Here is a 22,311-nt window from a genome sequence, read left to right as displayed (position 1 = left end):
ACACACCCCACTGGGCTTCAAAGAATCTCTTTTGACTCCCTGCTGTTACCATCAAAGGCCAGTGTTGTAGAGTTCTCATAACCCCAAGTTCGTGTTCGTTCTTGTTCCAGCGGGTGTAACATGACATGGTAGGACACCTTGGCCTGTTGACCAATCCTTTAGTGATCTGACTATGGTGTGCCACATTGTAATCTAAAGGCACTAGGATAGTATCAAGGTATCATACATCACAGCGTTGATGCTGCTTGCAAGCAGTCTTAGAGAGACTCCCTCCTCCTTGTGTGTATCTTAAGGAGGAGTCGGAAATGGCATAACCGTGACAGAGGTGGCTGTGGACATTACACTCCATCTAGCACATAAAGATGCCGTGACCCGGATTCGAACCGGGGTTGCTGCGGCCACAACGCAGAGTACTAACCACTATACGATCACGGCATTGTCGACGAGCCAGGTAGGAGTCGAACCTACAATCTTCTGATCCGTAGTCAGACGCGTTATCCATTGCGCCACTGGCCCTGCACCTGCCCCTGACTCTTTGCAAAGCCTTCACAAAGGTCATTCTAGCTGCAGAAGCCAATCGGCACCATCTTAGCCATTCCTGAGTTAAACGGCTAACTTTCTGGACAATTTCAAATGGAAAGGAAAGTGCTCAGGCCTTCTCAGTTGCTGTCAAATCACTGCTTATGGCTGCTCGATTGTTGTAAAATAGCAAAGGGTAATAATGTTACAATGTCATTCTATGTAGCCGACAGGTGGTCTTGAAGCAAACCCCACCCCCTTCTAGGATGGTTGTTTCACTTTGACATAGATGGCCTCTCGAAAAGTAATGGTCCGCGCTGTCCAAGAAACACACCCCACTGGGCTTCAAAGAATCTCTTTTGACTCCCTGCTGTTACCATCAAAGGCCAGTGTTGTAGAGTTCTCATAACCCCAAGTTCGTGTTCGTTCTTGTTCCAGCGGGTGTAACATGACATGGTAGGACACCTTGGCCTGTTGACCAATCCTTTAGTGATCTGACTATGGTGTGCCACATTGTAATCTAAAGGCACTAGGATAGTATCAAGGTATCATACATCACAGCGTTGATGCTGCTTGCAAGCAGTCTTAGAGAGACTCCCTCCTCCTTGTGTGTATCTTAAGGAGGAGTCGGAAATGGCATAACCGTGACAGAGGTGGCTGTGGACATTACACTCCATCTAGCACATAAAGATGCCGTGACCCGGATTCGAACCGGGGTTGCTGCGGCCACAACGCAGAGTACTAACCACTATACGATCACGGCATTGTCGACGAGCCAGGTAGGAGTCGAACCTACAATCTTCTGATCCGTAGTCAGACGCGTTATCCATTGCGCCACTGGCCCTGCACCTGCCCCTGACTCTTTGCAAAGCCTTCACAAAGGTCATTCTAGCTGCAGAAGCCAATCGGCACCATCTTAGCCATTCCTGAGTTAAACGGCTAACTTTCTGGACAATTTCAAATGGAAAGGAAAGTGCTCAGGCCTTCTCAGTTGCTGTCAAATCACTGCTTATGGCTGCTCGATTGTTGTAAAATAGCAAAGGGTAATAATGTTACAATGTCATTCTATGTAGCCGACAGGTGGTCTTGAAGCAAACCCCACCCCCTTCTAGGATGGTTGTTTCACTTTGACATAGATGGCCTCTCGAAAAGTAATGGTCCGCGCTGTCCAAGAAACACACCCCACTGGGCTTCAAAGAATCTCTTTTGACTCCCTGCTGTTACCATCAAAGGCCAGTGTTGTAGAGTTCTCATAACCCCAAGTTCGTGTTCGTTCTTGTTCCAGCGGGTGTAACATGACATGGTAGGACACCTTGGCCTGTTGACCAATCCTTTAGTGATCTGACTATGGTGTGCCACATTGTAATCTAAAGGCACTAGGATAGTATCAAGGTATCATACATCACAGCGTTGATGCTGCTTGCAAGCAGTCTTAGAGAGACTCCCTCCTCCTTGTGTGTATCTTAAGGAGGAGTCGGAAATGGCATAACCGTGACAGAGGTGGCTGTGGACATTACACTCCATCTAGCACATAAAGATGCCGTGACCCGGATTCGAACCGGGGTTGCTGCGGCCACAACGCAGAGTACTAACCACTATACGATCACGGCATTGTCGACGAGCCAGGTAGGAGTCGAACCTACAATCTTCTGATCCGTAGTCAGACGCGTTATCCATTGCGCCACTGGCCCTGCACCTGCCCCTGACTCTTTGCAAAGCCTTCACAAAGGTCATTCTAGCTGCAGAAGCCAATCGGCACCATCTTAGCCATTCCTGAGTTAAACGGCTAACTTTCTGGACAATTTCAAATGGAAAGGAAAGTGCTCAGGCCTTCTCAGTTGCTGTCAAATCACTGCTTATGGCTGCTCGATTGTTGTAAAATAGCAAAGGGTAATAATGTTACAATGTCATTCTATGTAGCCGACAGGTGGTCTTGAAGCAAACCCCACCCCCTTCTAGGATGGTTGTTTCACTTTGACATAGATGGCCTCTCGAAAAGTAATGGTCCGCGCTGTCCAAGAAACACACCCCACTGGGCTTCAAAGAATCTCTTTTGACTCCCTGCTGTTACCATCAAAGGCCAGTGTTGTAGAGTTCTCATAACCCCAAGTTCGTGTTCGTTCTTGTTCCAGCGGGTGTAACATGACATGGTAGGACACCTTGGCCTGTTGACCAATCCTTTAGTGATCTGACTATGGTGTGCCACATTGTAATCTAAAGGCACTAGGATAGTATCAAGGTATCATACATCACAGCGTTGATGCTGCTTGCAAGCAGTCTTAGAGAGACTCCCTCCTCCTTGTGTGTATCTTAAGGAGGAGTCGGAAATGGCATAACCGTGACAGAGGTGGCTGTGGACATTACACTCCATCTAGCACATAAAGATGCCGTGACCCGGATTCGAACCGGGGTTGCTGCGGCCACAACGCAGAGTACTAACCACTATACGATCACGGCATTGTCGACGAGCCAGGTAGGAGTCGAACCTACAATCTTCTGATCCGTAGTCAGACGCGTTATCCATTGCGCCACTGGCCCTGCACCTGCCCCTGACTCTTTGCAAAGCCTTCACAAAGGTCATTCTAGCTGCAGAAGCCAATCGGCACCATCTTAGCCATTCCTGAGTTAAACGGCTAACTTTCTGGACAATTTCAAATGGAAAGGAAAGTGCTCAGGCCTTCTCAGTTGCTGTCAAATCACTGCTTATGGCTGCTCGATTGTTGTAAAATAGCAAAGGGTAATAATGTTACAATGTCATTCTATGTAGCCGACAGGTGGTCTTGAAGCAAACCCCACCCCCTTCTAGGATGGTTGTTTCACTTTGACATAGATGGCCTCTCGAAAAGTAATGGTCCGCGCTGTCCAAGAAACACACCCCACTGGGCTTCAAAGAATCTCTTTTGACTCCCTGCTGTTACCATCAAAGGCCAGTGTTGTAGAGTTCTCATAACCCCAAGTTCGTGTTCGTTCTTGTTCCAGCGGGTGTAACATGACATGGTAGGACACCTTGGCCTGTTGACCAATCCTTTAGTGATCTGACTATGGTGTGCCACATTGTAATCTAAAGGCACTAGGATAGTATCAAGGTATCATACATCACAGCGTTGATGCTGCTTGCAAGCAGTCTTAGAGAGACTCCCTCCTCCTTGTGTGTATCTTAAGGAGGAGTCGGAAATGGCATAACCGTGACAGAGGTGGCTGTGGACATTACACTCCATCTAGCACATAAAGATGCCGTGACCCGGATTCGAACCGGGGTTGCTGCGGCCACAACGCAGAGTACTAACCACTATACGATCACGGCATTGTCGACGAGCCAGGTAGGAGTCGAACCTACAATCTTCTGATCCGTAGTCAGACGCGTTATCCATTGCGCCACTGGCCCTGCACCTGCCCCTGACTCTTTGCAAAGCCTTCACAAAGGTCATTCTAGCTGCAGAAGCCAATCGGCACCATCTTAGCCATTCCTGAGTTAAACGGCTAACTTTCTGGACAATTTCAAATGGAAAGGAAAGTGCTCAGGCCTTCTCAGTTGCTGTCAAATCACTGCTTATGGCTGCTCGATTGTTGTAAAATAGCAAAGGGTAATAATGTTACAATGTCATTCTATGTAGCCGACAGGTGGTCTTGAAGCAAACCCCACCCCCTTCTAGGATGGTTGTTTCACTTTGACATAGATGGCCTCTCGAAAAGTAATGGTCCGCGCTGTCCAAGAAACACACCCCACTGGGCTTCAAAGAATCTCTTTTGACTCCCTGCTGTTACCATCAAAGGCCAGTGTTGTAGAGTTCTCATAACCCCAAGTTCGTGTTCGTTCTTGTTCCAGCGGGTGTAACATGACATGGTAGGACACCTTGGCCTGTTGACCAATCCTTTAGTGATCTGACTATGGTGTGCCACATTGTAATCTAAAGGCACTAGGATAGTATCAAGGTATCATACATCACAGCGTTGATGCTGCTTGCAAGCAGTCTTAGAGAGACTCCCTCCTCCTTGTGTGTATCTTAAGGAGGAGTCGGAAATGGCATAACCGTGACAGAGGTGGCTGTGGACATTACACTCCATCTAGCACATAAAGATGCCGTGACCCGGATTCGAACCGGGGTTGCTGCGGCCACAACGCAGAGTACTAACCACTATACGATCACGGCATTGTCGACGAGCCAGGTAGGAGTCGAACCTACAATCTTCTGATCCGTAGTCAGACGCGTTATCCATTGCGCCACTGGCCCTGCACCTGCCCCTGACTCTTTGCAAAGCCTTCACAAAGGTCATTCTAGCTGCAGAAGCCAATCGGCACCATCTTAGCCATTCCTGAGTTAAACGGCTAACTTTCTGGACAATTTCAAATGGAAAGGAAAGTGCTCAGGCCTTCTCAGTTGCTGTCAAATCACTGCTTATGGCTGCTCGATTGTTGTAAAATAGCAAAGGGTAATAATGTTACAATGTCATTCTATGTAGCCGACAGGTGGTCTTGAAGCAAACCCCACCCCCTTCTAGGATGGTTGTTTCACTTTGACATAGATGGCCTCTCGAAAAGTAATGGTCCGCGCTGTCCAAGAAACACACCCCACTGGGCTTCAAAGAATCTCTTTTGACTCCCTGCTGTTACCATCAAAGGCCAGTGTTGTAGAGTTCTCATAACCCCAAGTTCGTGTTCGTTCTTGTTCCAGCGGGTGTAACATGACATGGTAGGACACCTTGGCCTGTTGACCAATCCTTTAGTGATCTGACTATGGTGTGCCACATTGTAATCTAAAGGCACTAGGATAGTATCAAGGTATCATACATCACAGCGTTGATGCTGCTTGCAAGCAGTCTTAGAGAGACTCCCTCCTCCTTGTGTGTATCTTAAGGAGGAGTCGGAAATGGCATAACCGTGACAGAGGTGGCTGTGGACATTACACTCCATCTAGCACATAAAGATGCCGTGACCCGGATTCGAACCGGGGTTGCTGCGGCCACAACGCAGAGTACTAACCACTATACGATCACGGCATTGTCGACGAGCCAGGTAGGAGTCGAACCTACAATCTTCTGATCCGTAGTCAGACGCGTTATCCATTGCGCCACTGGCCCTGCACCTGCCCCTGACTCTTTGCAAAGCCTTCACAAAGGTCATTCTAGCTGCAGAAGCCAATCGGCACCATCTTAGCCATTCCTGAGTTAAACGGCTAACTTTCTGGACAATTTCAAATGGAAAGGAAAGTGCTCAGGCCTTCTCAGTTGCTGTCAAATCACTGCTTATGGCTGCTCGATTGTTGTAAAATAGCAAAGGGTAATAATGTTACAATGTCATTCTATGTAGCCGACAGGTGGTCTTGAAGCAAACCCCACCCCCTTCTAGGATGGTTGTTTCACTTTGACATAGATGGCCTCTCGAAAAGTAATGGTCCGCGCTGTCCAAGAAACACACCCCACTGGGCTTCAAAGAATCTCTTTTGACTCCCTGCTGTTACCATCAAAGGCCAGTGTTGTAGAGTTCTCATAACCCCAAGTTCGTGTTCGTTCTTGTTCCAGCGGGTGTAACATGACATGGTAGGACACCTTGGCCTGTTGACCAATCCTTTAGTGATCTGACTATGGTGTGCCACATTGTAATCTAAAGGCACTAGGATAGTATCAAGGTATCATACATCACAGCGTTGATGCTGCTTGCAAGCAGTCTTAGAGAGACTCCCTCCTCCTTGTGTGTATCTTAAGGAGGAGTCGGAAATGGCATAACCGTGACAGAGGTGGCTGTGGACATTACACTCCATCTAGCACATAAAGATGCCGTGACCCGGATTCGAACCGGGGTTGCTGCGGCCACAACGCAGAGTACTAACCACTATACGATCACGGCATTGTCGACGAGCCAGGTAGGAGTCGAACCTACAATCTTCTGATCCGTAGTCAGACGCGTTATCCATTGCGCCACTGGCCCTGCACCTGCCCCTGACTCTTTGCAAAGCCTTCACAAAGGTCATTCTAGCTGCAGAAGCCAATCGGCACCATCTTAGCCATTCCTGAGTTAAACGGCTAACTTTCTGGACAATTTCAAATGGAAAGGAAAGTGCTCAGGCCTTCTCAGTTGCTGTCAAATCACTGCTTATGGCTGCTCGATTGTTGTAAAATAGCAAAGGGTAATAATGTTACAATGTCATTCTATGTAGCCGACAGGTGGTCTTGAAGCAAACCCCACCCCCTTCTAGGATGGTTGTTTCACTTTGACATAGATGGCCTCTCGAAAAGTAATGGTCCGCGCTGTCCAAGAAACACACCCCACTGGGCTTCAAAGAATCTCTTTTGACTCCCTGCTGTTACCATCAAAGGCCAGTGTTGTAGAGTTCTCATAACCCCAAGTTCGTGTTCGTTCTTGTTCCAGCGGGTGTAACATGACATGGTAGGACACCTTGGCCTGTTGACCAATCCTTTAGTGATCTGACTATGGTGTGCCACATTGTAATCTAAAGGCACTAGGATAGTATCAAGGTATCATACATCACAGCGTTGATGCTGCTTGCAAGCAGTCTTAGAGAGACTCCCTCCTCCTTGTGTGTATCTTAAGGAGGAGTCGGAAATGGCATAACCGTGACAGAGGTGGCTGTGGACATTACACTCCATCTAGCACATAAAGATGCCGTGACCCGGATTCAAACCGGGGTTGCTGCGGCCACAACGCAGAGTACTAACCACTATACGATCACGGCATTGTCGACGAGCCAGGTAGGAGTCGAACCTACAATCTTCTGATCCGTAGTCAGACGCGTTATCCATTGCGCCACTGGCCCTGCACCTGCCCCTGACTCTTTGCAAAGCCTTCACAAAGGTCATTCTAGCTGCAGAAGCCAATCGGCACCATCTTAGCCATTCCTGAGTTAAACGGCTAACTTTCTGGACAATTTCAAATGGAAAGGAAAGTGCTCAGGCCTTCTCAGTTGCTGTCAAATCACTGCTTATGGCTGCTCGATTGTTGTAAAATAGCAAAGGGTAATAATGTTACAATGTCATTCTATGTAGCCGACAGGTGGTCTTGAAGCAAACCCCACCCCCTTCTAGGATGGTTGTTTCACTTTGACATAGATGGCCTCTCGAAAAGTAATGGTCCGCGCTGTCCAAGAAACACACCCCACTGGGCTTCAAAGAATCTCTTTTGACTCCCTGCTGTTACCATCAAAGGCCAGTGTTGTAGAGTTCTCATAACCCCAAGTTCGTGTTCGTTCTTGTTCCAGCGGGTGTAACATGACATGGTAGGACACCTTGGCCTGTTGACCAATCCTTTAGTGATCTGACTATGGTGTGCCACATTGTAATCTAAAGGCACTAGGATAGTATCAAGGTATCATACATCACAGCGTTGATGCTGCTTGCAAGCAGTCTTAGAGAGACTCCCTCCTCCTTGTGTGTATCTTAAGGAGGAGTCGGAAATGGCATAACCGTGACAGAGGTGGCTGTGGACATTACACTCCATCTAGCACATAAAGATGCCGTGACCCGGATTCGAACCGGGGTTGCTGCGGCCACAACGCAGAGTACTAACCACTATACGATCACGGCATTGTCGACGAGCCAGGTAGGAGTCGAACCTACAATCTTCTGATCCGTAGTCAGACGCGTTATCCATTGCGCCACTGGCCCTGCACCTGCCCCTGACTCTTTGCAAAGCCTTCACAAAGGTCATTCTAGCTGCAGAAGCCAATCGGCACCATCTTAGCCATTCCTGAGTTAAACGGCTAACTTTCTGGACAATTTCAAATGGAAAGGAAAGTGCTCAGGCCTTCTCAGTTGCTGTCAAATCACTGCTTATGGCTGCTCGATTGTTGTAAAATAGCAAAGGGTAATAATGTTACAATGTCATTCTATGTAGCCGACAGGTGGTCTTGAAGCAAACCCCACCCCCTTCTAGGATGGTTGTTTCACTTTGACATAGATGGCCTCTCGAAAAGTAATGGTCCGCGCTGTCCAAGAAACACACCCCACTGGGCTTCAAAGAATCTCTTTTGACTCCCTGCTGTTACCATCAAAGGCCAGTGTTGTAGAGTTCTCATAACCCCAAGTTCGTGTTCGTTCTTGTTCCAGCGGGTGTAACATGACATGGTAGGACACCTTGGCCTGTTGACCAATCCTTTAGTGATCTGACTATGGTGTGCCACATTGTAATCTAAAGGCACTAGGATAGTATCAAGGTATCATACATCACAGCGTTGATGCTGCTTGCAAGCAGTCTTAGAGAGACTCCCTCCTCCTTGTGTGTATCTTAAGGAGGAGTCGGAAATGGCATAACCGTGACAGAGGTGGCTGTGGACATTACACTCCATCTAGCACATAAAGATGCCGTGACCCGGATTCGAACCGGGGTTGCTGCGGCCACAACGCAGAGTACTAACCACTATACGATCACGGCATTGTCGACGAGCCAGGTAGGAGTCGAACCTACAATCTTCTGATCCGTAGTCAGACGCGTTATCCATTGCGCCACTGGCCCTGCACCTGCCCCTGACTCTTTGCAAAGCCTTCACAAAGGTCATTCTAGCTGCAGAAGCCAATCGGCACCATCTTAGCCATTCCTGAGTTAAACGGCTAACTTTCTGGACAATTTCAAATGGAAAGGAAAGTGCTCAGGCCTTCTCAGTTGCTGTCAAATCACTGCTTATGGCTGCTCGATTGTTGTAAAATAGCAAAGGGTAATAATGTTACAATGTCATTCTATGTAGCCGACAGGTGGTCTTGAAGCAAACCCCACCCCCTTCTAGGATGGTTGTTTCACTTTGACATAGATGGCCTCTCGAAAAGTAATGGTCCGCGCTGTCCAAGAAACACACCCCACTGGGCTTCAAAGAATCTCTTTTGACTCCCTGCTGTTACCATCAAAGGCCAGTGTTGTAGAGTTCTCATAACCCCAAGTTCGTGTTCGTTCTTGTTCCAGCGGGTGTAACATGACATGGTAGGACACCTTGGCCTGTTGACCAATCCTTTAGTGATCTGACTATGGTGTGCCACATTGTAATCTAAAGGCACTAGGATAGTATCAAGGTATCATACATCACAGCGTTGATGCTGCTTGCAAGCAGTCTTAGAGAGACTCCCTCCTCCTTGTGTGTATCTTAAGGAGGAGTCGGAAATGGCATAACCGTGACAGAGGTGGCTGTGGACATTACACTCCATCTAGCACATAAAGATGCCGTGACCCGGATTCGAACCGGGGTTGCTGCGGCCACAACGCAGAGTACTAACCACTATACGATCACGGCATTGTCGACGAGCCAGGTAGGAGTCGAACCTACAATCTTCTGATCCGTAGTCAGACGCGTTATCCATTGCGCCACTGGCCCTGCACCTGCCCCTGACTCTTTGCAAAGCCTTCACAAAGGTCATTCTAGCTGCAGAAGCCAATCGGCACCATCTTAGCCATTCCTGAGTTAAACGGCTAACTTTCTGGACAATTTCAAATGGAAAGGAAAGTGCTCAGGCCTTCTCAGTTGCTGTCAAATCACTGCTTATGGCTGCTCGATTGTTGTAAAATAGCAAAGGGTAATAATGTTACAATGTCATTCTATGTAGCCGACAGGTGGTCTTGAAGCAAACCCCACCCCCTTCTAGGATGGTTGTTTCACTTTGACATAGATGGCCTCTCGAAAAGTAATGGTCCGCGCTGTCCAAGAAACACACCCCACTGGGCTTCAAAGAATCTCTTTTGACTCCCTGCTGTTACCATCAAAGGCCAGTGTTGTAGAGTTCTCATAACCCCAAGTTCGTGTTCGTTCTTGTTCCAGCGGGTGTAACATGACATGGTAGGACACCTTGGCCTGTTGACCAATCCTTTAGTGATCTGACTATGGTGTGCCACATTGTAATCTAAAGGCACTAGGATAGTATCAAGGTATCATACATCACAGCGTTGATGCTGCTTGCAAGCAGTCTTAGAGAGACTCCCTCCTCCTTGTGTGTATCTTAAGGAGGAGTCGGAAATGGCATAACCGTGACAGAGGTGGCTGTGGACATTACACTCCATCTAGCACATAAAGATGCCGTGACCCGGATTCGAACCGGGGTTGCTGCGGCCACAACGCAGAGTACTAACCACTATACGATCACGGCATTGTCGACGAGCCAGGTAGGAGTCGAACCTACAATCTTCTGATCCGTAGTCAGACGCGTTATCCATTGCGCCACTGGCCCTGCACCTGCCCCTGACTCTTTGCAAAGCCTTCACAAAGGTCATTCTAGCTGCAGAAGCCAATCGGCACCATCTTAGCCATTCCTGAGTTAAACGGCTAACTTTCTGGACAATTTCAAATGGAAAGGAAAGTGCTCAGGCCTTCTCAGTTGCTGTCAAATCACTGCTTATGGCTGCTCGATTGTTGTAAAATAGCAAAGGGTAATAATGTTACAATGTCATTCTATGTAGCCGACAGGTGGTCTTGAAGCAAACCCCACCCCCTTCTAGGATGGTTGTTTCACTTTGACATAGATGGCCTCTCGAAAAGTAATGGTCCGCGCTGTCCAAGAAACACACCCCACTGGGCTTCAAAGAATCTCTTTTGACTCCCTGCTGTTACCATCAAAGGCCAGTGTTGTAGAGTTCTCATAACCCCAAGTTCGTGTTCGTTCTTGTTCCAGCGGGTGTAACATGACATGGTAGGACACCTTGGCCTGTTGACCAATCCTTTAGTGATCTGACTATGGTGTGCCACATTGTAATCTAAAGGCACTAGGATAGTATCAAGGTATCATACATCACAGCGTTGATGCTGCTTGCAAGCAGTCTTAGAGAGACTCCCTCCTCCTTGTGTGTATCTTAAGGAGGAGTCGGAAATGGCATAACCGTGACAGAGGTGGCTGTGGACATTACACTCCATCTAGCACATAAAGATGCCGTGACCCGGATTCGAACCGGGGTTGCTGCGGCCACAACGCAGAGTACTAACCACTATACGATCACGGCATTGTCGACGAGCCAGGTAGGAGTCGAACCTACAATCTTCTGATCCGTAGTCAGACGCGTTATCCATTGCGCCACTGGCCCTGCACCTGCCCCTGACTCTTTGCAAAGCCTTCACAAAGGTCATTCTAGCTGCAGAAGCCAATCGGCACCATCTTAGCCATTCCTGAGTTAAACGGCTAACTTTCTGGACAATTTCAAATGGAAAGGAAAGTGCTCAGGCCTTCTCAGTTGCTGTCAAATCACTGCTTATGGCTGCTCGATTGTTGTAAAATAGCAAAGGGTAATAATGTTACAATGTCATTCTATGTAGCCGACAGGTGGTCTTGAAGCAAACCCCACCCCCTTCTAGGATGGTTGTTTCACTTTGACATAGATGGCCTCTCGAAAAGTAATGGTCCGCGCTGTCCAAGAAACACACCCCACTGGGCTTCAAAGAATCTCTTTTGACTCCCTGCTGTTACCATCAAAGGCCAGTGTTGTAGAGTTCTCATAACCCCAAGTTCGTGTTCGTTCTTGTTCCAGCGGGTGTAACATGACATGGTAGGACACCTTGGCCTGTTGACCAATCCTTTAGTGATCTGACTATGGTGTGCCACATTGTAATCTAAAGGCACTAGGATAGTATCAAGGTATCATACATCACAGCGTTGATGCTGCTTGCAAGCAGTCTTAGAGAGACTCCCTCCTCCTTGTGTGTATCTTAAGGAGGAGTCGGAAATGGCATAACCGTGACAGAGGTGGCTGTGGACATTACACTCCATCTAGCACATAAAGATGCCGTGACCCGGATTCGAACCGGGGTTGCTGCGGCCACAACGCAGAGTACTAACCACTATACGATCACGGCATTGTCGACGAGCCAGGTAGGAGTCGAACCTACAATCTTCTGATCCGTAGTCAGACGCGTTATCCATTGCGCCACTGGCCCTGCACCTGCCCCTGACTCTTTGCAAAGCCTTCACAAAGGTCATTCTAGCTGCAGAAGCCAATCGGCACCATCTTAGCCATTCCTGAGTTAAACGGCTAACTTTCTGGACAATTTCAAATGGAAAGGAAAGTGCTCAGGCCTTCTCAGTTGCTGTCAAATCACTGCTTATGGCTGCTCGATTGTTGTAAAATAGCAAAGGGTAATAATGTTACAATGTCATTCTATGTAGCCGACAGGTGGTCTTGAAGCAAACCCCACCCCCTTCTAGGATGGTTGTTTCACTTTGACATAGATGGCCTCTCGAAAAGTAATGGTCCGCGCTGTCCAAGAAACACACCCCACTGGGCTTCAAAGAATCTCTTTTGACTCCCTGCTGTTACCATCAAAGGCCAGTGTTGTAGAGTTCTCATAACCCCAAGTTCGTGTTCGTTCTTGTTCCAGCGGGTGTAACATGACATGGTAGGACACCTTGGCCTGTTGACCAATCCTTTAGTGATCTGACTATGGTGTGCCACATTGTAATCTAAAGGCACTAGGATAGTATCAAGGTATCATACATCACAGCGTTGATGCTGCTTGCAAGCAGTCTTAGAGAGACTCCCTCCTCCTTGTGTGTATCTTAAGGAGGAGTCGGAAATGGCATAACCGTGACAGAGGTGGCTGTGGACATTACACTCCATCTAGCACATAAAGATGCCGTGACCCGGATTCGAACCGGGGTTGCTGCGGCCACAACGCAGAGTACTAACCACTATACGATCACGGCATTGTCGACGAGCCAGGTAGGAGTCGAACCTACAATCTTCTGATCCGTAGTCAGACGCGTTATCCATTGCGCCACTGGCCCTGCACCTGCCCCTGACTCTTTGCAAAGCCTTCACAAAGGTCATTCTAGCTGCAGAAGCCAATCGGCACCATCTTAGCCATTCCTGAGTTAAACGGCTAACTTTCTGGACAATTTCAAATGGAAAGGAAAGTGCTCAGGCCTTCTCAGTTGCTGTCAAATCACTGCTTATGGCTGCTCGATTGTTGTAAAATAGCAAAGGGTAATAATGTTACAATGTCATTCTATGTAGCCGACAGGTGGTCTTGAAGCAAACCCCACCCCCTTCTAGGATGGTTGTTTCACTTTGACATAGATGGCCTCTCGAAAAGTAATGGTCCGCGCTGTCCAAGAAACACACCCCACTGGGCTTCAAAGAATCTCTTTTGACTCCCTGCTGTTACCATCAAAGGCCAGTGTTGTAGAGTTCTCATAACCCCAAGTTCGTGTTCGTTCTTGTTCCAGCGGGTGTAACATGACATGGTAGGACACCTTGGCCTGTTGACCAATCCTTTAGTGATCTGACTATGGTGTGCCACATTGTAATCTAAAGGCACTAGGATAGTATCAAGGTATCATACATCACAGCGTTGATGCTGCTTGCAAGCAGTCTTAGAGAGACTCCCTCCTCCTTGTGTGTATCTTAAGGAGGAGTCGGAAATGGCATAACCGTGACAGAGGTGGCTGTGGACATTACACTCCATCTAGCACATAAAGATGCCGTGACCCGGATTCGAACCGGGGTTGCTGCGGCCACAACGCAGAGTACTAACCACTATACGATCACGGCATTGTCGACGAGCCAGGTAGGAGTCGAACCTACAATCTTCTGATCCGTAGTCAGACGCGTTATCCATTGCGCCACTGGCCCTGCACCTGCCCCTGACTCTTTGCAAAGCCTTCACAAAGGTCATTCTAGCTGCAGAAGCCAATCGGCACCATCTTAGCCATTCCTGAGTTAAACGGCTAACTTTCTGGACAATTTCAAATGGAAAGGAAAGTGCTCAGGCCTTCTCAGTTGCTGTCAAATCACTGCTTATGGCTGCTCGATTGTTGTAAAATAGCAAAGGGTAATAATGTTACAATGTCATTCTATGTAGCCGACAGGTGGTCTTGAAGCAAACCCCACCCCCTTCTAGGATGGTTGTTTCACTTTGACATAGATGGCCTCTCGAAAAGTAATGGTCCGCGCTGTCCAAGAAACACACCCCACTGGGCTTCAAAGAATCTCTTTTGACTCCCTGCTGTTACCATCAAAGGCCAGTGTTGTAGAGTTCTCATAACCCCAAGTTCGTGTTCGTTCTTGTTCCAGCGGGTGTAACATGACATGGTAGGACACCTTGGCCTGTTGACCAATCCTTTAGTGATCTGACTATGGTGTGCCACATTGTAATCTAAAGGCACTAGGATAGTATCAAGGTATCATACATCACAGCGTTGATGCTGCTTGCAAGCAGTCTTAGAGAGACTCCCTCCTCCTTGTGTGTATCTTAAGGAGGAGTCGGAAATGGCATAACCGTGACAGAGGTGGCTGTGGACATTACACTCCATCTAGCACATAAAGATGCCGTGACCCGGATTCGAACCGGGGTTGCTGCGGCCACAACGCAGAGTACTAACCACTATACGATCACGGCATTGTCGACGAGCCAGGTAGGAGTCGAACCTACAATCTTCTGATCCGTAGTCAGACGCGTTATCCATTGCGCCACTGGCCCTGCACCTGCCCCTGACTCTTTGCAAAGCCTTCACAAAGGTCATTCTAGCTGCAGAAGCCAATCGGCACCATCTTAGCCATTCCTGAGTTAAACGGCTAACTTTCTGGACAATTTCAAATGGAAAGGAAAGTGCTCAGGCCTTCTCAGTTGCTGTCAAATCACTGCTTATGGCTGCTCGATTGTTGTAAAATAGCAAAGGGTAATAATGTTACAATGTCATTCTATGTAGCCGACAGGTGGTCTTGAAGCAAACCCCACCCCCTTCTAGGATGGTTGTTTCACTTTGACATAGATGGCCTCTCGAAAAGTAATGGTCCGCGCTGTCCAAGAAACACACCCACTGGGCTTCAAAGAATCTCTTTTGACTCCCTGCTGTTACCATCAAAGGCCAGTGTTGTAGAGTTCTCATAACCCCAAGTTCGTGTTCGTTCTTGTTCCAGCGGGTGTAACATGACATGGTAGGACACCTTGGCCTGTTGACCAATCCTTTAGTGATCTGACTATGGTGTGCCACATTGTAATCTAAAGGCACTAGGATAGTATCAAGGTATCATACATCACAGCGTTGATGCTGCTTGCAAGCAGTCTTAGAGAGACTCCCTCCTCCTTGTGTGTATCTTAAGGAGGAGTCGGAAATGGCATAACCGTGACAGAGGTGGCTGTGGACATTACACTCCATCTAGCACATAAAGATGCCGTGACCCGGATTCGAACCGGGGTTGCTGCGGCCACAACGCAGAGTACTAACCACTATACGATCACGGCATTGTCGACGAGCCAGGTAGGAGTCGAACCTACAATCTTCTGATCCGTAGTCAGACGCGTTATCCATTGCGCCACTGGCCCTGCACCTGCCCCTGACTCTTTGCAAAGCCTTCACAAAGGTCATTCTAGCTGCAGAAGCCAATCGGCACCATCTTAGCCATTCCTGAGTTAAACGGCTAACTTTCTGGACAATTTCAAATGGAAAGGAAAGTGCTCAGGCCTTCTCAGTTGCTGTCAAATCACTGCTTATGGCTGCTCGATTGTTGTAAAATAGCAAAGGGTAATAATGTTACAATGTCATTCTATGTAGCCGACAGGTGGTCTTGAAGCAAACCCCACCCCCTTCTAGGATGGTTGTTTCACTTTGACATAGATGGCCTCTCGAAAAGTAATGGTCCGCGCTGTCCAAGAAACACACCCCACTGGGCTTCAAAGAATCTCTTTTGACTCCCTGCTGTTACCATCAAAGGCCAGTGTTGTAGAGTTCTCATAACCCCAAGTTCGTGTTCGTTCTTGTTCCAGCGGGTGTAACATGACATGGTAGGACACCTTGGCCTGTTGACCAATCCTTTAGTGATCTGACTATGGTGTGCCACATTGTAATCTAAAGGCACTAGGATAGTATCAAGGTATCATACATCACAGCGTTGATGCTGCTTGCAAGCAGTCTTAGAGAGACTCCCTCCTCCTTGTGTGTATCTTAAGGAGGAGTCGGAAATGGCATAACCGTGACAGAGGTGGCTGTGGACATTACACTCCATCTAGCACATAAAGATGCCGTGACCCGGATTCGAACCGGGTTGCTGCGGCCACAACGCAGAGTACTAACCACTATACGATCACGGCATTGTCGACGAGCCAGGTAGGAGTCGAACCTACAATCTTCTGATCCGTAGTCAGACGCGTTATCCATTGCGCCACTGGCCCTGCACCTGCCCCTGACTCTTTGCAAAGCCTTCACAAAGGTCATTCTAGCTGCAGAAGCCAATCGGCACCATCTTAGCCATTCCTGAGTTAAACGGCTAACTTTCTGGACAATTTCAAATGGAAAGGAAAGTGCTCAGGCCTTCTCAGTTGCTGTCAAATCACTGCTTATGGCTGCTCGATTGTTGTAAAATAGCAAAGGGTAATAATGTTACAATGTCATTCTATGTAGCCGACAGGTGGTCTTGAAGCAAACCCCACCCCCTTCTAGGATGGTTGTTTCACTTTGACATAGATGGCCTCTCGAAAAGTAATGGTCCGCGCTGTCCAAGAAACACACCCCACTGGGCTTCAAAGAATCTCTTTTGACTCCCTGCTGTTACCATCAAAGGCCAGTGTTGTAGAGTTCTCATAACCCCAAGTTCGTGTTCGTTCTTGTTCCAGCGGGTGTAACATGACATGGTAGGACACCTTGGCCTGTTGACCAATCCTTTAGTGATCTGACTATGGGTCGTGCCACAAGGTCTCTAAAGGCACTAGGATAGTATCAAGGTATCATACATCACAGCGTTGATGCTGCTTGCAAGCAGTCTTAGAGAGACTCCCTCCTCCTTGTGTGTATCTTAAGGAGGAGTCGGAAATGGCATAACCGTGACAGAGGTGGCTGTGGACATTACACTCCATCTAGCACATAAAGATGCCGTGACCCGATTCGAACCGGGGTTGCTGCGGCCACAACGCAGAGTACTAACCACTATACGATCACGGCATTGTCGACGAGCCAGGTAGGAGTCGAACCTACAATCTTCTGATCCGTAGTCAGACGCGTTATCCATTGCGCCACTGGCCCTGCACCTGCCCCTGACTCTTTGCAAAGCCTTCACAAAGGTCATTCTAGCTGCAGAAGCCAATCGGCACCATCTTAGCCATTCCTGAGTTAAACGGCTAACTTTCTGGACAATTTCAAATGGAAAGGAAAGTGCTCAGGCCTTCTCAGTTGCTGTCAAATCACTGCTTATGGCTGCTCGATTGTTGTAAAATAGCAAAGGGTAATAATGTTACAATGTCATTCTATGTAGCCGACAGGTGGTCTTGAAGCAAACCCCACCCCCTTCTAGGATGGTTGTTTCACTTTGACATAGATGGCCTCTCGAAAAGTAATGGTCCGCGCTGTCCAAGAAACACACCCCACTGGGCTTCAAAGAATCTCTTTTGACTCCCTGCTGTTACCATCAAAGGCCAGTGTTGTAGAGTTCTCATAACCCCAAGTTCGTGTTCGTTCTTGTTCCAGCGGGTGTAACATGACATGGTAGGACACCTTGGCCTGTTGACCAATCCTTTAGTGATCTGACTATGGTGTGCCACATTGTAATCTAAAGGCACTAGGATAGTATCAAGGTATCATACATCACAGCGTTGATGCTGCTTGCAAGCAGTCTTAGAGAGACTCCCTCCTCCTTGTGTGTATCTTAAGGAGGAGTCGGAAATGGCATAACCGTGACAGAGGTGGCTGTGGACATTACACTCCATCTAGCACATAAAGATGCCGTGACCCGGATTCGAACCGGGGTTGCTGCGGCCACAACGCAGAGTACTAACCACTATACGATCACGGCATTGTCGACGAGCCAGGTAGGAGTCGAACCTACAATCTTCTGATCCGTAGTCAGACGCGTTATCCATTGCGCCACTGGCCCTGCACCTGCCCCTGACTCTTTGCAAAGCCTTCACAAAGGTCATTCTAGCTGCAGAAGCCAATCGGCACCATCTTAGCCATTCCTGAGTTAAACGGCTAACTTTCTGGACAATTTCAAATGGAAAGGAAAGTGCTCAGGCCTTCTCAGTTGCTGTCAAATCACTGCTTATGGCTGCTCGATTGTTGTAAAATAGCAAAGGGTAATAATGTTACAATGTCATTCTATGTAGCCGACAGGTGGTCTTGAAGCAAACCCCACCCCCTTCTAGGATGGTTGTTTCACTTTGACATAGATGGCCTCTCGAAAAGTAATGGTCCGCGCTGTCCAAGAAACACACCCCACTGGGCTTCAAAGAATCTCTTTTGACTCCCTGCTGTTACCATCAAAGGCCAGTGTTGTAGAGTTCTCATAACCCCAAGTTCGTGTTCGTTCTTGTTCCAGCGGGTGTAACATGACATGGTAGGACACCTTGGCCTGTTGACCAATCCTTTAGTGATCTGACTATGGTGTGCACATTGTAATCTAAAGGCACTAGGATAGTATCAAGGTATCATACATCACAGCGTTGATGCTGCTTGCAAGCAGTCTTAGAGAGACTCCCTCCTCCTTGTGTGTATCTTAAGGAGGAGTCGGAAATGGCATAACCGTGACAGAGGTGGCTGTGGACATTACACTCCATCTAGCACATAAAGATGCCGTGACCCGGATTCGAACCGGGGTTGCTGCGGCCACAACGCAGAGTACTAACCACTATACGATCACGGCATTGTCGACGAGCCAGGTAGGAGTCGAACCTACAATCTTCTGATCCGTAGTCAGACGCGTTATCCATTGCGCCACTGGCCCTGCACCTGCCCCTGACTCTTTGCAAAGCCTTCACAAAGGTCATTCTAGCTGCAGAAGCCAATCGGCACCATCTTAGCCATTCCTGAGTTAAACGCTAACTTTCTGGACAATTTCAAATGGAAAGGAAAGTGCTCAGGCCTTCTCAGTTGCTGTCAAATCACTGCTTATGGCTGCTCGATTGTTGTAAAATAGCAAAGGGTAATAATGTTACAATGTCATTCTATGTAGCCGACAGGTGGTCTTGAAGCAAACCCCACCCCCTTCTAGGATGGTTGTTTCACTTTGACATAGATGGCCTCTCGAAAAGTAATGGTCCGCGCTGTCCAAGAAACACACCCCACTGGGCTTCAAAGAATCTCTTTTGACTCCCTGCTGTTACCATCAAAGGCCAGTGTTGTAGAGTTCTCATAACCCCAAGTTCGTGTTCGTTCTTGTTCCAGCGGTGTAACATGACATGGTAGGACACCTTGGCCTGTTGACCAATCCTTTAAGTGATCTGACTATGGTGTGCCACATTGTAATCTAAAGGCACTAGGATAGTATCAAGGTATCATACATCACAGCGTTGATGCTGCTTGCAAGCAGTCTTAGAGAGACTCCCTCCTCCTTGTGTGTATCTTAAGGAGGAGTCGGAAATGGCATAACCGTGACAGAGGTGGCTGTGGACATTACACTCCATCTAGCACATAAAGATGCCGTGACCCGGATTCGAACCGGGGTTGCTGCGGCCACAACGCAGAGTACTAACCACTATACGATCACGGCATTGTCGACGAGCCAGGTAGGAGTCGAACCTACAATCTTCTGATCCGTAGTCAGACGCGTTATCCATTGCGCCACTGGCCCTGCACCTGCCCCTGACTCTTTGCAAAGCCTTCACAAAGGTCATTCTAGCTGCAGAAGCCAATCGGCACCATCTTAGCCATTCCTGAGTTAAACGGCTAACTTTCTGGACAATTTCAAATGGAAAGGAAGTGCTCAGGCCTTCTCAGTTGCTGTCAAATCACTGCTTATGGCTGCTCGATTGTTGTAAAATAGCAAAGGGTAATAATGTTACAATGTCATTCTATGTAGCCGACAGGTGGTCTTGAAGCAAACCCCACCCCCTTCTAGGATGGTTGTTTCACTTTGACATAGATGGCCTCTCGAAAAGTAATGGTCCGCGCTGTCCAAGAAACACACCCCACTGGGCTTCAAAGAATCTCTTTTGACTCCCTGCTGTTACCATCAAAGGCCAGTGTTGTAGAGTTCTCATAACCCCAAGTTCGTGTTCGTTCTTGTTCCAGCGGGTGTAACATGACATGGTAGGACACCTTGGCCTGTTGACCAATCCTTTAGTGATCTGACTATGGTGTGCCACATTGTAATCTAAAGGCACTAGGATAGTATCAAGGTATCATACATCACAGCGTTGATGCTGCTTGCAAGCAGTCTTAGAGAGACTCCCTCCTCCTTGTGTGTATCTTAAGGAGGAGTCGGAAATGGCATAACCGTGACAGAGCAGAGGTGGCTGTGGACATTACACTCCATCTAGCACATAAAGATGCCGTGACCCGGATTCGAACCGGGGTTGCTGCGGCCACAACGCAGAGTACTAACCACTATACGATCACGGCATTGTCGACGAGCCAGGTAGGAGTCGAACCTACAATCTTCTGATCCGTAGTCAGACGCGTTATCCATTGCGCCACTGGCCCTGCACCTGCCCCTGACTCTTTGCAAAGCCTTCACAAAGGTCATTCTAGCTGCAGAAGCCAATCGGCACCATCTTAGCCATTCCTGAGTTAAACGGCTAACTTTCTGGACAATTTCAAATGGAAAGGAAAGTGCTCAGGCCTTCTCAGTTGCTGTCAAATCACTGCTTATGGCTGCTCGATTGTTGTAAAATAGCAAAGGGTAATAATGTTACAATGTCATTCTATGTAGCCGACAGGTGGTCTTGAAGCAAACCCCACCCCCTTCTAGGATGGTTGTTTCACTTTGACATAGATGGCCTCTCGAAAAGTAATGGTCCGCGCTGTCCAAGAAACACACCCCACTGGGCTTCAAAGAATCTCTTTTGACTCCCTGCTGTTACCATCAAAGGCCAGTGTTGTAGAGTTCTCATAACCCCAAGTTCGTGTTCGTTCTTGTTCCAGCGGGTGTAACATGACATGGTAGGACACCTTGGCCTGTTGACCAATCCTTTAGTGATCTGACTATGGTGTGCCACATTGTAATCTAAAGGCACTAGGATAGTATCAAGGTATCATACATCACAGCGTTGATGCTGCTTGCAAGCAGTCTTAGAGAGACTCCCTCCTCCTTGTGTGTATCTTAAGGAGGAGTCGGAAATGGCATAACCGTGACAGAGGTGGCTGTGGACATTACACTCCATCTAGCACATAAAGATGCCGTGACCCGGATTCGAACCGGGGTTGCTGCGGCCACAACGCAGAGTACTAACCACTATACGATCACGGCATTGTCGACGAGCCAGGTAGGAGTCGAACCTACAATCTTCTGATCCGTAGTCAGACGCGTTATCCATTGCGCCACTGGCCCTGCACCTGCCCTGACTCTTTGCAAAGCCTTCACAAAGGTCATTCTAGCTGCAGAAGCCAATCGGCACCATCTTAGCCATTCCTGAGTTAAACGGCTAACTTTCTGGACAATTTCAAATGGAAAGGAAAGTGCTCAGGCCTTCTCAGTTGCTGTCAAATCACTGCTTATGGCTGCTCGATTGTTGTAAAATAGCAAAGGGTAATAATGTTACAATGTCATTCTATGTAGCCGACAGGTGGTCTTGAAGCAAACCCCACCCCCTTCTAGGATGGTTGTTTCACTTTGACATAGATGGCCTCTCGAAAAGTAATGGTCCGCGCTGTCCAAGAAACACACCCCACTGGGCTTCAAAGAATCTCTTTTGACTCCCTGCTGTTACCATCAAAGGCCAGTGTTGTAGAGTTCTCATAACCCCAAGTTCGTGTTCGTTCTTGTTCCAGCGGGTGTAACATGACATGGTAGGACACCTTGGCCTGTTGACCAATCCTTTAGTGATCTGACTATGGTGTGCCACATTGTAATCTAAAGGCACTAGGATAGTATCAAGGTATCATACATCACAGCGTTGATGCTGCTTGCAAGCAGTCTTAGAGAGACTCCCTCCTCCTTGTGTGTATCTT

The 22,311-nt window shown here is 48.0% G+C and overlaps 50 non-coding genes across 50 annotated transcripts; all 50 read right to left on the bottom strand.

The window, feature by feature from the left end:
- Window positions 1-363: 363 nt before the first annotated feature.
- TRNAH-GUG (transfer RNA histidin (anticodon GUG)) lies at window positions 364-435 on the bottom strand. Its single transcript has one exon. It is a non-coding gene; the product is annotated as a tRNA-His (tRNA).
- Window positions 436-443: 8 nt separating this feature from the next.
- On the bottom strand, window positions 444-516 carry TRNAR-ACG (transfer RNA arginine (anticodon ACG)). The gene has a single exon. It is a non-coding gene; the product is annotated as a tRNA-Arg (tRNA).
- A 694-nt stretch (window positions 517-1,210) lies between these two features.
- On the bottom strand, window positions 1,211-1,282 carry TRNAH-GUG (transfer RNA histidin (anticodon GUG)). Its single transcript has one exon. It is a non-coding gene; the product is annotated as a tRNA-His (tRNA).
- Window positions 1,283-1,290: 8 nt separating this feature from the next.
- TRNAR-ACG (transfer RNA arginine (anticodon ACG)) lies at window positions 1,291-1,363 on the bottom strand. The gene has a single exon. It is a non-coding gene; the product is annotated as a tRNA-Arg (tRNA).
- Window positions 1,364-2,057: 694 nt separating this feature from the next.
- TRNAH-GUG (transfer RNA histidin (anticodon GUG)) lies at window positions 2,058-2,129 on the bottom strand. Its single transcript has one exon. It is a non-coding gene; the product is annotated as a tRNA-His (tRNA).
- An 8-nt stretch (window positions 2,130-2,137) lies between these two features.
- On the bottom strand, window positions 2,138-2,210 carry TRNAR-ACG (transfer RNA arginine (anticodon ACG)). The gene has a single exon. It is a non-coding gene; the product is annotated as a tRNA-Arg (tRNA).
- A 694-nt stretch (window positions 2,211-2,904) lies between these two features.
- TRNAH-GUG (transfer RNA histidin (anticodon GUG)) lies at window positions 2,905-2,976 on the bottom strand. Its single transcript has one exon. It is a non-coding gene; the product is annotated as a tRNA-His (tRNA).
- An 8-nt stretch (window positions 2,977-2,984) lies between these two features.
- On the bottom strand, window positions 2,985-3,057 carry TRNAR-ACG (transfer RNA arginine (anticodon ACG)). Its single transcript has one exon. It is a non-coding gene; the product is annotated as a tRNA-Arg (tRNA).
- A 694-nt stretch (window positions 3,058-3,751) lies between these two features.
- On the bottom strand, window positions 3,752-3,823 carry TRNAH-GUG (transfer RNA histidin (anticodon GUG)). Its single transcript has one exon. It is a non-coding gene; the product is annotated as a tRNA-His (tRNA).
- Window positions 3,824-3,831: 8 nt separating this feature from the next.
- TRNAR-ACG (transfer RNA arginine (anticodon ACG)) lies at window positions 3,832-3,904 on the bottom strand. The gene has a single exon. It is a non-coding gene; the product is annotated as a tRNA-Arg (tRNA).
- Window positions 3,905-4,598: 694 nt separating this feature from the next.
- TRNAH-GUG (transfer RNA histidin (anticodon GUG)) lies at window positions 4,599-4,670 on the bottom strand. Its single transcript has one exon. It is a non-coding gene; the product is annotated as a tRNA-His (tRNA).
- An 8-nt stretch (window positions 4,671-4,678) lies between these two features.
- Window positions 4,679-4,751, bottom strand: TRNAR-ACG (transfer RNA arginine (anticodon ACG)). The gene has a single exon. It is a non-coding gene; the product is annotated as a tRNA-Arg (tRNA).
- Window positions 4,752-5,445: 694 nt separating this feature from the next.
- TRNAH-GUG (transfer RNA histidin (anticodon GUG)) lies at window positions 5,446-5,517 on the bottom strand. Its single transcript has one exon. It is a non-coding gene; the product is annotated as a tRNA-His (tRNA).
- An 8-nt stretch (window positions 5,518-5,525) lies between these two features.
- On the bottom strand, window positions 5,526-5,598 carry TRNAR-ACG (transfer RNA arginine (anticodon ACG)). Its single transcript has one exon. It is a non-coding gene; the product is annotated as a tRNA-Arg (tRNA).
- A 694-nt stretch (window positions 5,599-6,292) lies between these two features.
- On the bottom strand, window positions 6,293-6,364 carry TRNAH-GUG (transfer RNA histidin (anticodon GUG)). The gene has a single exon. It is a non-coding gene; the product is annotated as a tRNA-His (tRNA).
- Window positions 6,365-6,372: 8 nt separating this feature from the next.
- Window positions 6,373-6,445, bottom strand: TRNAR-ACG (transfer RNA arginine (anticodon ACG)). Its single transcript has one exon. It is a non-coding gene; the product is annotated as a tRNA-Arg (tRNA).
- A 694-nt stretch (window positions 6,446-7,139) lies between these two features.
- On the bottom strand, window positions 7,140-7,211 carry TRNAH-GUG (transfer RNA histidin (anticodon GUG)). The gene has a single exon. It is a non-coding gene; the product is annotated as a tRNA-His (tRNA).
- Window positions 7,212-7,219: 8 nt separating this feature from the next.
- Window positions 7,220-7,292, bottom strand: TRNAR-ACG (transfer RNA arginine (anticodon ACG)). The gene has a single exon. It is a non-coding gene; the product is annotated as a tRNA-Arg (tRNA).
- Window positions 7,293-7,986: 694 nt separating this feature from the next.
- Window positions 7,987-8,058, bottom strand: TRNAH-GUG (transfer RNA histidin (anticodon GUG)). Its single transcript has one exon. It is a non-coding gene; the product is annotated as a tRNA-His (tRNA).
- An 8-nt stretch (window positions 8,059-8,066) lies between these two features.
- TRNAR-ACG (transfer RNA arginine (anticodon ACG)) lies at window positions 8,067-8,139 on the bottom strand. Its single transcript has one exon. It is a non-coding gene; the product is annotated as a tRNA-Arg (tRNA).
- Window positions 8,140-8,833: 694 nt separating this feature from the next.
- Window positions 8,834-8,905, bottom strand: TRNAH-GUG (transfer RNA histidin (anticodon GUG)). Its single transcript has one exon. It is a non-coding gene; the product is annotated as a tRNA-His (tRNA).
- Window positions 8,906-8,913: 8 nt separating this feature from the next.
- TRNAR-ACG (transfer RNA arginine (anticodon ACG)) lies at window positions 8,914-8,986 on the bottom strand. Its single transcript has one exon. It is a non-coding gene; the product is annotated as a tRNA-Arg (tRNA).
- Window positions 8,987-9,680: 694 nt separating this feature from the next.
- Window positions 9,681-9,752, bottom strand: TRNAH-GUG (transfer RNA histidin (anticodon GUG)). Its single transcript has one exon. It is a non-coding gene; the product is annotated as a tRNA-His (tRNA).
- Window positions 9,753-9,760: 8 nt separating this feature from the next.
- TRNAR-ACG (transfer RNA arginine (anticodon ACG)) lies at window positions 9,761-9,833 on the bottom strand. Its single transcript has one exon. It is a non-coding gene; the product is annotated as a tRNA-Arg (tRNA).
- A 694-nt stretch (window positions 9,834-10,527) lies between these two features.
- On the bottom strand, window positions 10,528-10,599 carry TRNAH-GUG (transfer RNA histidin (anticodon GUG)). Its single transcript has one exon. It is a non-coding gene; the product is annotated as a tRNA-His (tRNA).
- Window positions 10,600-10,607: 8 nt separating this feature from the next.
- On the bottom strand, window positions 10,608-10,680 carry TRNAR-ACG (transfer RNA arginine (anticodon ACG)). Its single transcript has one exon. It is a non-coding gene; the product is annotated as a tRNA-Arg (tRNA).
- A 694-nt stretch (window positions 10,681-11,374) lies between these two features.
- On the bottom strand, window positions 11,375-11,446 carry TRNAH-GUG (transfer RNA histidin (anticodon GUG)). The gene has a single exon. It is a non-coding gene; the product is annotated as a tRNA-His (tRNA).
- Window positions 11,447-11,454: 8 nt separating this feature from the next.
- On the bottom strand, window positions 11,455-11,527 carry TRNAR-ACG (transfer RNA arginine (anticodon ACG)). The gene has a single exon. It is a non-coding gene; the product is annotated as a tRNA-Arg (tRNA).
- Window positions 11,528-12,221: 694 nt separating this feature from the next.
- TRNAH-GUG (transfer RNA histidin (anticodon GUG)) lies at window positions 12,222-12,293 on the bottom strand. The gene has a single exon. It is a non-coding gene; the product is annotated as a tRNA-His (tRNA).
- Window positions 12,294-12,301: 8 nt separating this feature from the next.
- TRNAR-ACG (transfer RNA arginine (anticodon ACG)) lies at window positions 12,302-12,374 on the bottom strand. The gene has a single exon. It is a non-coding gene; the product is annotated as a tRNA-Arg (tRNA).
- Window positions 12,375-13,068: 694 nt separating this feature from the next.
- On the bottom strand, window positions 13,069-13,140 carry TRNAH-GUG (transfer RNA histidin (anticodon GUG)). Its single transcript has one exon. It is a non-coding gene; the product is annotated as a tRNA-His (tRNA).
- An 8-nt stretch (window positions 13,141-13,148) lies between these two features.
- On the bottom strand, window positions 13,149-13,221 carry TRNAR-ACG (transfer RNA arginine (anticodon ACG)). The gene has a single exon. It is a non-coding gene; the product is annotated as a tRNA-Arg (tRNA).
- A 694-nt stretch (window positions 13,222-13,915) lies between these two features.
- Window positions 13,916-13,987, bottom strand: TRNAH-GUG (transfer RNA histidin (anticodon GUG)). The gene has a single exon. It is a non-coding gene; the product is annotated as a tRNA-His (tRNA).
- Window positions 13,988-13,995: 8 nt separating this feature from the next.
- TRNAR-ACG (transfer RNA arginine (anticodon ACG)) lies at window positions 13,996-14,068 on the bottom strand. The gene has a single exon. It is a non-coding gene; the product is annotated as a tRNA-Arg (tRNA).
- Window positions 14,069-14,762: 694 nt separating this feature from the next.
- Window positions 14,763-14,834, bottom strand: TRNAH-GUG (transfer RNA histidin (anticodon GUG)). The gene has a single exon. It is a non-coding gene; the product is annotated as a tRNA-His (tRNA).
- An 8-nt stretch (window positions 14,835-14,842) lies between these two features.
- On the bottom strand, window positions 14,843-14,915 carry TRNAR-ACG (transfer RNA arginine (anticodon ACG)). Its single transcript has one exon. It is a non-coding gene; the product is annotated as a tRNA-Arg (tRNA).
- A 693-nt stretch (window positions 14,916-15,608) lies between these two features.
- TRNAH-GUG (transfer RNA histidin (anticodon GUG)) lies at window positions 15,609-15,680 on the bottom strand. Its single transcript has one exon. It is a non-coding gene; the product is annotated as a tRNA-His (tRNA).
- An 8-nt stretch (window positions 15,681-15,688) lies between these two features.
- On the bottom strand, window positions 15,689-15,761 carry TRNAR-ACG (transfer RNA arginine (anticodon ACG)). The gene has a single exon. It is a non-coding gene; the product is annotated as a tRNA-Arg (tRNA).
- A 773-nt stretch (window positions 15,762-16,534) lies between these two features.
- TRNAR-ACG (transfer RNA arginine (anticodon ACG)) lies at window positions 16,535-16,607 on the bottom strand. The gene has a single exon. It is a non-coding gene; the product is annotated as a tRNA-Arg (tRNA).
- A 774-nt stretch (window positions 16,608-17,381) lies between these two features.
- Window positions 17,382-17,454, bottom strand: TRNAR-ACG (transfer RNA arginine (anticodon ACG)). The gene has a single exon. It is a non-coding gene; the product is annotated as a tRNA-Arg (tRNA).
- Window positions 17,455-18,148: 694 nt separating this feature from the next.
- On the bottom strand, window positions 18,149-18,220 carry TRNAH-GUG (transfer RNA histidin (anticodon GUG)). Its single transcript has one exon. It is a non-coding gene; the product is annotated as a tRNA-His (tRNA).
- Window positions 18,221-18,228: 8 nt separating this feature from the next.
- On the bottom strand, window positions 18,229-18,301 carry TRNAR-ACG (transfer RNA arginine (anticodon ACG)). Its single transcript has one exon. It is a non-coding gene; the product is annotated as a tRNA-Arg (tRNA).
- Window positions 18,302-18,994: 693 nt separating this feature from the next.
- On the bottom strand, window positions 18,995-19,066 carry TRNAH-GUG (transfer RNA histidin (anticodon GUG)). Its single transcript has one exon. It is a non-coding gene; the product is annotated as a tRNA-His (tRNA).
- Window positions 19,067-19,074: 8 nt separating this feature from the next.
- Window positions 19,075-19,147, bottom strand: TRNAR-ACG (transfer RNA arginine (anticodon ACG)). The gene has a single exon. It is a non-coding gene; the product is annotated as a tRNA-Arg (tRNA).
- Window positions 19,148-19,840: 693 nt separating this feature from the next.
- Window positions 19,841-19,912, bottom strand: TRNAH-GUG (transfer RNA histidin (anticodon GUG)). The gene has a single exon. It is a non-coding gene; the product is annotated as a tRNA-His (tRNA).
- Window positions 19,913-19,920: 8 nt separating this feature from the next.
- TRNAR-ACG (transfer RNA arginine (anticodon ACG)) lies at window positions 19,921-19,993 on the bottom strand. The gene has a single exon. It is a non-coding gene; the product is annotated as a tRNA-Arg (tRNA).
- Window positions 19,994-20,691: 698 nt separating this feature from the next.
- TRNAH-GUG (transfer RNA histidin (anticodon GUG)) lies at window positions 20,692-20,763 on the bottom strand. The gene has a single exon. It is a non-coding gene; the product is annotated as a tRNA-His (tRNA).
- Window positions 20,764-20,771: 8 nt separating this feature from the next.
- TRNAR-ACG (transfer RNA arginine (anticodon ACG)) lies at window positions 20,772-20,844 on the bottom strand. The gene has a single exon. It is a non-coding gene; the product is annotated as a tRNA-Arg (tRNA).
- A 694-nt stretch (window positions 20,845-21,538) lies between these two features.
- TRNAH-GUG (transfer RNA histidin (anticodon GUG)) lies at window positions 21,539-21,610 on the bottom strand. The gene has a single exon. It is a non-coding gene; the product is annotated as a tRNA-His (tRNA).
- An 8-nt stretch (window positions 21,611-21,618) lies between these two features.
- TRNAR-ACG (transfer RNA arginine (anticodon ACG)) lies at window positions 21,619-21,691 on the bottom strand. Its single transcript has one exon. It is a non-coding gene; the product is annotated as a tRNA-Arg (tRNA).
- Between the last annotated feature and the right edge of the window lie 620 nt (window positions 21,692-22,311).

The sequence above is a fragment of the Aquarana catesbeiana genome, linkage group LG03, assembly GCF_042186555.1.
Source record: "Aquarana catesbeiana isolate 2022-GZ linkage group LG03, ASM4218655v1, whole genome shotgun sequence".
Lineage (NCBI taxonomy): Eukaryota > Metazoa > Chordata > Amphibia > Anura > Ranidae > Aquarana > Aquarana catesbeiana.
This window is presented reverse-complemented; position numbering and strand designations above follow the sequence as displayed.